The sequence below is a fragment of the Dasypus novemcinctus genome, chromosome 26 (genome assembly GCF_030445035.2).
Source record: "Dasypus novemcinctus isolate mDasNov1 chromosome 26, mDasNov1.1.hap2, whole genome shotgun sequence".
In the NCBI taxonomy this organism is placed as follows: Eukaryota; Metazoa; Chordata; class Mammalia; order Cingulata; family Dasypodidae; genus Dasypus; species Dasypus novemcinctus.
Genome location: NC_080698.1, coordinates 20,231,265 through 20,242,554, shown reverse-complemented (window position 1 = coordinate 20,242,554; position 11,290 = coordinate 20,231,265). Strand labels below are relative to the sequence as shown.

The 11,290-nt window shown below is 38.2% G+C and overlaps 1 non-coding gene and 1 pseudogene across 1 annotated transcript; both read right to left on the bottom strand.

Annotated features, from left to right (window-relative positions):
• Positions 1-284: 284 nt before the first annotated feature.
• LOC111760357 (U4 spliceosomal RNA) lies at positions 285-418 on the bottom strand. Its single transcript, XR_002794061.2, has one exon. It is a non-coding gene; the product is annotated as a U4 spliceosomal RNA (small nuclear RNA).
• A 7,233-nt stretch (positions 419-7,651) lies between these two features.
• On the bottom strand, positions 7,652-10,138 carry LOC101443672 (peroxisomal membrane protein 11A pseudogene; annotated as a pseudogene).
• Positions 10,139-11,290: the final 1,152 nt, after the last annotated feature.

Sequence of the window (11,290 nt, the reverse complement as noted above, 5' to 3'; positions counted from 1 at the left end):
TTACAAAAAGGGTCCATACATCGCTCAGTTTTGAGAAACACTGAGTTCAAAAAGTATCTACACAGAATACTTCTTGTGGTAGGTTGAATAATGCTGCACCCCTCTCCCCCAAAAAAGATGTTCCCATCCTAATTCCTGGAACCTAAGAATGTCACCTTATGTGGCAAAAGGGACTTTGCAGATGTGATTAAGATAAGGATCTTGTGATGAGGAGATTATCTTGGATTAAATCATGGGGCTGATGTAATTATAGAGAAACAGGAGGTCAAAGTGAACAGTAGAAAATGTGAGGACAGAGCAAGAGTTAGAGTGATAGAAAGAGGTCATCATAAACCAAGGTATGGGAAAAGTTTTCAATTAGCAATAATCATGCCTCCGATAAACCTCACTGGCTACGATACTACCACTGCACAAAGCTTGTGGACTTAGCCCAGTGAATAGGACATCCATCTACCACATAGGAGGTCTACAGTTCAAACCCTGGGCCTCCTTGACCCATGTGGAGCTGGCCCATGCACAGTGCTGATGCACACAAGGAGTGCCGTGCCACGCAGGGGTGTCCCCTGTGTAGGCAAGCCCCACGCTCAAGGAGTGCACCCCATAAGGAGAGGCGCCCAGCGCGAAAGAAAGTGCAGCCTGCCCAGGAATGGCGCCGCACACATGGAGAGCTGACACAACAAGATGACACAACAAAAAGAAACAGATTCCCATGCCGCTGACAACAACAGAAGCAGACAAAAGAACACGCAGCGAATGAACACAGAGACTAGACAACTGGGGAAGGGGAGAGAAATAAATAAAAATAAATCTTTAAAAAAATAAAAAATAAACCAAGGTATGCAGGCAGTCTCTAGAAGGCAGGAAATGCAAAGAAAAGGATTCTCTCCTGAAGCCCGTCAGTACATTTGACTTTGGACTTCTGAGCTCCAGATCTGTAACAGAATAAATCTGTATTGTTTTAAGCCACTAAATTGTGTTAATTTTTTACAGCAGCAAGAAGAAATGAATACACTACTTAATCCATTAGTACAGAAAGATCTTAAGATCAATGTGTGCCACTGTTACCCAGAAACTGGATCCACTGTTATTTATGATAACCAAGTAATATCTCAGATTATTCATAAAGAAAAGTTAGATGCCAGTGGGGATAAAAAAGAGGATAGTAGCATGAAAGTACAGATAAGCAGACCAGGTAGGGTTCCTCACTAGCAGGCTCTTTGCTAGTAATGGAACAGATTCCAGGACCAGGTTTCTCGTTAGCAAACATGGATTGGCGGGAGACAAGGAAGTTGCAGCCTGCAGAACAGTGAACCATTGGAGAACACAACTGGAGGGGAGAGAACATAACTGGAGGGGAGAGAAGAGCCCTGGAGATGCTGAATGCTTGACCACCTTGCCGTTTCAGGCAAAGCCTGATACTTGCCTCTGGATCTTTAGTTTGTTCTCAAACTTCTTTTCCAGAATTTATATTCCCAGAGCAAGTGATACACTCCAAAAGTCTGATCTAGGGAATAAAGAAGATTCTGACACCACTAGAGACATAAGGCAAATTCCCCCAAATTGGAGCTCATCCCTCCCGGAGCTGACCCAGGGTATCAGGCAGGGACAGTGCAAAAGCTGGTACCAGTACGGGGTATGGAGACCAGCAGAGAAAGCCCTTTCCTTCCTTTCTGGTCCTGACTAAGAGATCAAAGCAGGTAAGAAACCAAGGAGACCCTAGATAATTACACCAAAATCAGTAGAATCTGAATATCAAGCACCACCATTTTTATCTTATCCTGAAGGCAGCTAGGAGAACAGATTATACCCTAAGGAACCGGAATGATACAAGCAGAAACCAAACAAAACGTTATAGTGGCTGACAGGGAAGACAAGAGCAGCATACATAAAAGGATTTATTACATATAAGCAAAGCAGTGTCTAGCAAGAAGAAATGGGATCTCTTGCTTTCCCTGAATTCTCTTACCCATGCACCATTCACGCTGACTGCTTCCTGGCCCTCCTCCCTTCTTCACCCACCTACCCTGCAAGGGAGAATTAAAGGACTCAATTATCAGTCCTCAAATTCTCTTAAATTTAATCTCTTCCTGAGCAGGCAATCAGGCCAGGGCATGCTAGTTCATTTTGCAGGGGAAGTACATCACAGCTATTGGTTTGAACGGAAATAGAGTTTAATGGTTTTCTATGCTATCGCTCAATACTTTCTCTCTGCACCTCACATTGGTATCTGAGCAGGGCCATGAAGTACTACTTTATTAGGACCATCACTTAATAATCTAAGAATAATTTATTACCCAGAAATATTCCAATTCTGTTCTAGAATTGAGTCCTCTCATATCAGGATCCTATTTTTAATAGAAAATCTAGTAATCCTCTAATTGTTTTCTCACAATATAGAATTTTTAGAATACAACTGTTGCATAAGGAATGCTGAATCCATTCTAAAGATGCTTTCTCTACTTTAAACCATGATATCTGTCTCTTACACAAGTTGCCTCCCTGGGTTTTTACAGGGGTTGATCATTTTTGTCATTTTTATCACTATCCATTTTCTTACTTCAAAAGCAAATTCACTAAATTAAATCTTCCACAGAAGCCATAATACATTAAATTTAGACTGGAGTAAGTTTTATATAATGTCTAAGAAGAAAAAAGTTGTGAAGAAGATCATAACAGTAGAATGTGTAAAATATTTAGGAAAAGTGATTTTACTGTAAAGTGTTGGCATTCATTTCAATGCTACTAATTATAAAATATATCTCATCCTCTTCAGGAAATAAATCCAGTCTCATAAAACTGTAGAACGTTAGAATTTTTTGAAATACTTTTATTAGAGAAGTTGTGGGTTTACAGAACAATTTTGCCTAAAATATGGGATTCACATATACCACTCTACCACCAACACCTTGCATTAGAACATTTGTTACAATTGATGATAGCACTTTTTAAAAATAATTGTACTGTTTTTAACAGTAGTTACCTTTGTTACAATTGATGAAAGATTATTAAAATAGTAATCTTCACTATCATCCATAGTTTATATGAGGTGTATTTTCCCATGTTATACCCTATTATTTATACCTTGTATCACTGTCATATATTTGTTATAATTCATAGAAGACCATTTTTATACTATTAACTACAGCCCATCTTCTACAATAGGGTTCACTGTGTTGTATAGTTCTATGTTTTATCTTTTAATTTTTACTCTAATAACATATATGACCTAAATTCTTCCTTTTAAGCACATTCAATTAAATAAATCAGTGCTGTAAATAAAATTCACAATAATGTGCTACCACCACCACTATCGGTTTCCAAACATTGACAATCAACTTAAATAGAAAGTTTATATAAATTAAGCATACACTCCCCATTCTTTAATCCCAATCTATCTCCTGGTAACCTATATTCTAGATTCTAACTCTATAAATCTGCTTAATATAATAATTTCATATCAGTGAGATCATATAATATTTGCCCTTTTGTATCTGGCTTATTTCAATCAACATAATGTCCTTAAGGTTCATCTATGTTGTCACATGCATCAAGACTTCCACTGAACGTATATTTTGTTTATCCATTCTTTGGTTGATGGACATTAGATTGCTTCCATCTCTTTGCAACTGTGAATAATGACACTATGAAAATCAGTGTGCAAGTATCTGTTCCAGTATGTGCTTTCAATTCTCCCTGGTATGTACTTAGCAGCAGGATTGCCAGGTTAAACAGTAATTCTATATTTAGCTTCCTGGAGAACTGCCAAACTGTCTTCCACAGCAGTTGCACCAATTTACATTACCAGGAGTAATGAATGTTTCTATTTCTCCACATCTTCTCCAACACTTGTGGTTTTCTGTTTTTTTAATAGTAGACATTCTAGTGGGTATGAAATGGTATTTCATTGTGGTTTTGATTTGCATTTTCCTAATAGCCACTGATATTGAGCATGTTTTCATGGGTCTTTTTCACCATTTGTGTATTCTTTTTGGAGAAATGTCTACTCAAGTCTTTTGCCCATTTTTTAATTGGGCTGTTTATCTTTTTATTCTCCTGTTGTAGGATTTCTGTATATATTCTAGATATTAAACCTTTATTGGATATGTTGTTTCCAAATATTATCTCCCATTGAGTAGGGTTTTTCCCCACTTTTGTGACAAATTCCTTTGACACATAAAAGTTTTTAATTTTGAAGAAGTCCCATTTATCATTTTTTCTTTCATCGCTTGTGCTTTGAGTATAAAGTCTAAGAAACTACTGCCTAATACAAGGTCCTAAAAATGCTTCCCTATGTTTTCTTCCAGGAGTTTGATATTTCTAGCTCCTCTGCTTAGGTATTTGATACATTTTGAGTTGATTTTTGTATATATGTTGTGAGAAAGGGGTCCTCTTCCTTTCTTTTGGATATGAATATCCTCTTTTTGGAGCACCATTTGTTGAGGTGACTATTTTTTTAAATATATTTTCATTAGACAGGCTGTGACTTTACAAAACATTCATGCACATGTGTGGAGTTCCCATACAACACCCTTCCACCAACGCACTACATTGTTGTAGAATATTTGTTTCAGATTATGAGATAACATCATCAGACTATTACCATTACTATGGTCTATAGCATACATTTGGTATATTTTCTCCATACCCCCCTATTATTAACACAGTACATCTTTGGCATTAATAGTATTTTTTCAAATGCTTCCCTGCATTCTTACCACCTTGCAAAAGTGATGTACATTTGCTCTAGTTCATAAAAGGTCATTCTTATATTTGTACTGTTAACCAAAATTCTCATCCACCTCTGGGTTCACTATATCATTCAATCCCTGGATTATTCTCTAGCTTTCTTTCAATTGATATCTACATCCCTAGACTACATTTTTCAGCCACAATCCCATTTATAAACCAGTTGTGTTAGTTCTAATCACTATAATGTGTTACCATCAGCTCTATCCATTTCCACATTTTACAATCAAATTATTCAAAATTTCTATATACATGAAGCATCATTGCACCTTCTCAGCTATCCTCTTATTTCCTAATAACCTATACTCTAGCTTTTAACTCCATGTGCTTATTCTTCATATTTAGTTCATATTAGTGAGACCATGCAATATTTGTCCTTTTGTGTCTGGCCTATTTCACTTAGCATAATGTTTCCAAATTTCTTTCATGTTATGGTTTGTGTCCCAATTTCATTTTTTCTTACAAATCTTATCAGATATGTGGCAAGAAATAGGTGTCTCTACAATAATAGTGCAAGACTTAAATACACCACTCTCAACACTAGGTAGAACATCTGGACAGAGTATCAACAAAGACAGAGAACTAGAATAATATGATAAATGGACTAAACTTAATAGACATATAGAGAGCATTGCATCCCAAAACAGCAGGTTATACAGTCTTCTCAAGTACTCATGGATCTTTCTCTAGGATAGAGCATAGGTTGGATCACAAAGGAGATCTCAATAAATTCAACAAGGTTGAAATTATACAAAGCACTTTTCCTGATCATAATAGAATAAAGCTGGAAGTCAATAAGAGGTGGAAAAAGGGAAAATTCACAAACATTTGGAGATTGAACAACACACTCTTAAATAATCAGGGGGAAAAGAAGAAATTACAAGAGAAATTAAATATCTCAAGATGAATGAAAAGGAACACAACATATCAGAATGCATGGGATGCAGCAAAGGCAGTACTGAGAGGGAAATTTATAGCCCTCAATGTACATACTGAAAAAGAAGAACTAAAATCAATGACCTAACTACACAGTTGGAAGAACTAGAAAAATAATAGCAAATTATTACCAAAGCAAGCAGAAGGAATGAAATAATAAAGATAAGAGCAGAAATAAATGAAATTAAGGGAAAAAATAAAATTAACAAAACAAAAAGCTGGTTCTTTCAGAAGATTTTTTGTTGTTGTTGTCTAAAAATTTATGAGACAAAATTAATCTGTATTACAGTAGAGGATCTAGACTAGGTAAAAAAACAGTTACTTTAACTTTTTATTTGCCCTGATCTGGCATCTTTCATTTCTCTTAAAATTCCCAAAATGTTCTTTTGCAAATCCCTTGTCTTGGTGGATAATTTAAAAAATAGAGAACCAAGAACCTGAGCCTAGCTTTGAAGAATCTCAATCACATTTATGGGAAATTTAATTTATTTAGGGCACATTTCTTTTCTCATTTCCATTCAGGTAAGTGAGATGGCATTCCTGGTAGGCCTGATATTAGCGTCCTACATGATGGCATCCTATTTCTCCACCCCACTTCTCTTCATGAAAAGGATCTGAAATCACAAATAAGAACCTAGCACCCAAGTCAGGAAGTAGGAACATGAGTAAATGGCATTAACTCAATATTCCATTGTCCTCTTCACAGATCCCTTACTGCTCTTTTCTACCTCTGCCAACCGTCCTATAAATATGAAAGTCTTACTTATCACAGAAAACTGGCTCTCCTATACTCCTGGAGTAGTCATGAAATTTTTGTGTGTGTGCGCGCAGAGTGTAGGTTTAATGGGACGGCCTCTGCAACGCCGCGGCCAAGGCACTCACCCGGCCACCCCGGCTGCCCGCTCTGCCCCTCCAGGCTCAGTGGCCTCAGTGAGCACCAGCGCCTCCTCCCTGCCCAGTGCTGTGCCCTCCCCCAGGCAGCCCAGGCCAGGGACCATGTCCCGAGGGGCTAAGTCTTTCCGATGACCCTGAAATTTTTAACTGTGTAAATTTTGATGCAAATTAATCTAGCATTATAGATGCTATAATATTATTTGATGCAAAATAATCTAGCCAGTAAATCTCTATGGCTTTAATTTTCATAGACCAGATTGCAAATTACTGACCAATGGAGGCTAAGAGGCAAAAAGCACAGGATTCTGGAGTCTTACACATCAACTCAAACAGGAGGGCTCTGATATGTCATGGAAGGAACATTGGATTGAGAATCAGAGGAATGAGGTTCTGGTCTTGAATGTAAATCACTTCAACTTTTTCAGCCTCAGTTATCCTTATCTTATTAGGCCGTCCACGTTCTGTTTACTTCAAATCCCTTCTGTCTACTTCTGATTTTGCATAGTTGCTGTGTATCTTAAAGGTCTCTCCTTACAGTCATTCTCTATAACATGATGGTGCCTGATACTTTTCTGATTCTGCATCTGGACAGAGCAAGGACAGATGTGCAAGTTAAGAGGCTGCAAGCCCAGCTCCCCTCCATCCTGCCACTGACTTCTATGCAGGAGGAGGGGAATAACTGATCAGAGAAAAAAGGGAGTCTCTAATAGATCTGAGCATGCTGTTTTAAGTCTCTAGTTATTAGTCTGATGATTGGGTCTCTGTCAATTTTTATTCATTCGACAAACACTAAGCTTCTACTATATGCATAAGAGATTCTCAGTAAATATTAAAGGAAGGGAAACTATTCAGAAAGTCAGAAATTCCTCCAGTTCCCCCCAAAAAATACACATAAATCTTCACACTCTCTTTCTCCTCCCTTCATGGCCCCACTTCTGCTCATGTCACAGGTCATTAAATGCTCATGTGAACAAGTCCTTAAGCACAGTATGACAGGTCTCTGATTAACGCCAATGTCCATTTCACTAAGAGGTAACCTTTTAAAGCAGGTGGTAGTCCTCAGTCTAAAAGCACCTTAGCGGGTCTTCAGCTTCATCTGAGGATATGCCACAGTGATGATGCCTGCCATAGAGGACACGAGACCTCCCAGCCCGATGATGCCAGGATTGGACTTACAGATCCCCAGCTGATCCAAAGTGTTCAGGATATCACAGAGGTTCTTCACTGCATCGAGGAGCAAGAGAGGGTGCGTCTTCAGAGGGCGGAATAAGAGAAGGGGAAAGGACTGAAGCCAGTCTGTTTCTTCATCAGCCACATTGTACCCAAGAGGATTCTGGGAGGCTGATTTCTCCCTTTTTGCCCCGTCATGTGCAACCTTTTCCATTTGCAGGGAGATTTCATACAGATCCCTGGCCAGGGCAGCAGGAGAGAATAGTAGTAGTGGCGGGCAGCCCACATTCGCCATTTCTCTTTCCTGATGCCAGAGGAGAGCCCTACGCTCCTCACCCAGAGGACAGTGTCACAGGTGAAATAAATCATACGGTTCAGGTCGGCTAGTGTTAGGCATAAGCGGGATACCAGGTCGGTGGCATGAAAGCTATGCTGAGTCGCCTGGACAGCATGGACCACATTGCCTAGTCTGAACCATTTACAGCCAGTGCTCACACTGGACTCCAGATTCTTGAGCTTCATTACCACCTTCTCTTTGCCAGCTTTAGGCTCTAACAAATATCTAAGCAACATGCATGTGTATTGAGTGGCTCTGAAGAGCCGGTCCCGGCCCTGGGTCTGGTTGATGAAACGCGCGAAGGCGTCCACGGCGCCCAGGCCAAGTCCCCGCGTTGCACCGGGTTCGGTCGTGGGCCCACAGCGCTGGGACACCACCACTGTCCCCGGGGAGCGGTCGGGGCCCGCCGGGTGGGCGGGGCTGAGTCCCGCTGCCCCGCGGGGGTGGGTACCACGGCGGGAGAGCCCAGAAGATTAACAAAATAGACTTACCCTTACCTAGAATGACAAAGAAAAAAAAAGAGAGACGATGCAAATAAAATAAAAAATGAAATAGGGGCATTGCTATGGACCACACAAATAAAAAAGATCATCAGAGGATACTGTGAATACCTGTATGCCAGTAAACTAGACAATGTAGATGAAATGGAAAAATCTTTAGGAACGTATGAACAATCTACACTGACCTTAGAAGAAATAGACCTCAACAAGCCAATCACAAGTAAAGAGATGGAAGCAATCATCAAACAACTCTCCAAAATGAAGGACCAGATGATTTCACAGGTGAGTTCTAAGAAGCATTCAAAGAAGATTTAATACCAATCCTTCTAAAGCTCTTCCAAAAAATTAAACAAGAAGGAATGTTACGAAACTCATAAAACCAAAATCATACAGACCATTTTTCCATAATGAATATGAATGCAAAAATCCTCACCAAATACTTACTAATCAAATCCAGCAACACATTAAAAGAATTACTTACCATGATGAAGTGGGTTTTATACCAGGCATGAAATGGTGGTTCAACTCAAGAAAATCAATCAGCATAATACACCACATTAATAAAGAAGAAAAATCACATGATCCTATCAATTGATGCAGAAAAGGTATTTAACACAAGAATAGCATCCATTCATGATAAAAATACTACAAAAGATAGGAATTGAAGGAAAGTTTCTTAATAAAGGCTCTAAATGAAAAACCCACAGCTAACATTGTACTCAATGGTGGAAGAGTGAAAATGTTCATGTTGAGATCAGGAACAAAATAAGTATGCCCACTATCACCACTGTTGTTCAATATGGTGCTTGAGGTTCTAGCTAGAGCAATCAGGGAAGAAAAAGAAATAAAAGACATCCAAATCAGAAAGGGAAAAGTAAAACTTTTGCTATTCCCAGGTGATATGATTCTATACCTAGAAAACACTGAAAAATCTACAACAAAGCTGCTAGAGCTAATAAACTATTTCATCAGAATGGCAGGATGTAATATTAATATGTAAATTTCACTATCCACTAGTAATGTGCAATCTGAGGAGGAAGTCAGGAAAAAAATTCATTTACAATTGTGACTAAGAGAAACAAATACTTAAGAAGGATCCCAGTCGAGGACATAAAGGACTTGTATTCAGAAAACTACAATACATTGCTAAAAATTTTAAAAAGAACTAAATAAATGCAAGAAACTTCCATGCTCATGGATTGGAAGACTAAATATCATTAAGATGTCAATTCTACCCAAATTGATATATGGATTTAATGCAATCCTGATGTAAAAATTATACTAGCATTTTTTAAAGAGATGGGAAAAACAATTACCAAATTTATTTGGAAGGGTAAGGGGTACCGATAGCCAGAAACATCTTAAAAAGGAAGAACAAAGTTGGAGGACTCTCACTTCCAGATTTTAAATCATTTCGCCTGGCTACAATGTTAAAATCAGCATAGTGCTGGCGTAAAGATAGACACATAGACCAATGGAACTGAACTGATGCTTCAGAAACAGACCCTCACATCTACAGTCAAGCGATTTTTGACAAGGTTGTCAACTTACCCATCTAGGTTGTCTATTCAACAACTCGTACTAGGAAAACTTGATATCCTTACATAAAAATAACTCAAAATGAATCAAAGACCTAAGAATAAGGTCTACAATCATAAAGCTCCTAGAAGAAAATGTCAGGAAACATCAAGACCTGGTGATAGGTAGATTTTTAAACCATATACTGAAAGCTTGAGCAACAAAAGAAAACATGGATAAATGGGACCTCCTCAAACTTAAACACTTTTGTAATTCAAAGAATTTTGCTGAGAAGCTGAAAAGGCAGCCCACTTAATGGGAGAAAATATTTGGAAACCACATATACAATAAGGGTTTGATTTCCATTCTATATAAAAAGAGCATACAACGCAACAATAAAAAGGCAAGCGATCCAATTTTAAAAATGGGCAAAGGACTTAAACAGACATTTCTCCAAAGAAGAAATACAAATGGCCAAAAATCACATGAAAAAATATTCAATATCACTAGCTATTAGGGAACTGCAAATCAAAACAACAACGAGGTATCATCTCATACAGCATCAAATGGCCATCATTAAAAAACAGAGAGGATGTGAAGAAATAGGAACACTCCTTCACTGCTGGTGGGAATGTAAAATGGTGCAGTCTCTGTGGAAAACAGTTTGGCTGTTCCTGAGGAAACTAAATACAGAACTGCCATATGATCAGCAAATCCTCTATTAGGAATATATCCAGACGAATGAAAACTGTGATACCAACAGACATTTACACACTGATGTTCATAGCAGCATTGTTCATAATTGCCAAAAGATGGAAAAAGCCCAAGAGCTCTTCAATTGATGAATAGATAAACAAAATGTGGTATATACATAGGATGGAATACTATGCTGCTGTAAGAAGAAATGAAATTGGGACACATGATAACATGGATGAACCAGACACAAAAGGACAAATATTGCATGGTCTCACTAATATGAACTAAACACAAAGAATAAATTCATGGAGATAAAACCTAGAGTAAAGGTTATTAGGTGAGAAGAAGTGGGCTGGGCTGAGAAGGTATACTGATGCTTAATATATGTGGAATCTTTAATAAACTTGACTTTAAAATTTGACTTTAAAATTGGAAGTAGATAGAGCTGATGGCAACACATTATAGTGATTAGAACTAATGCAGCTGGTTTATA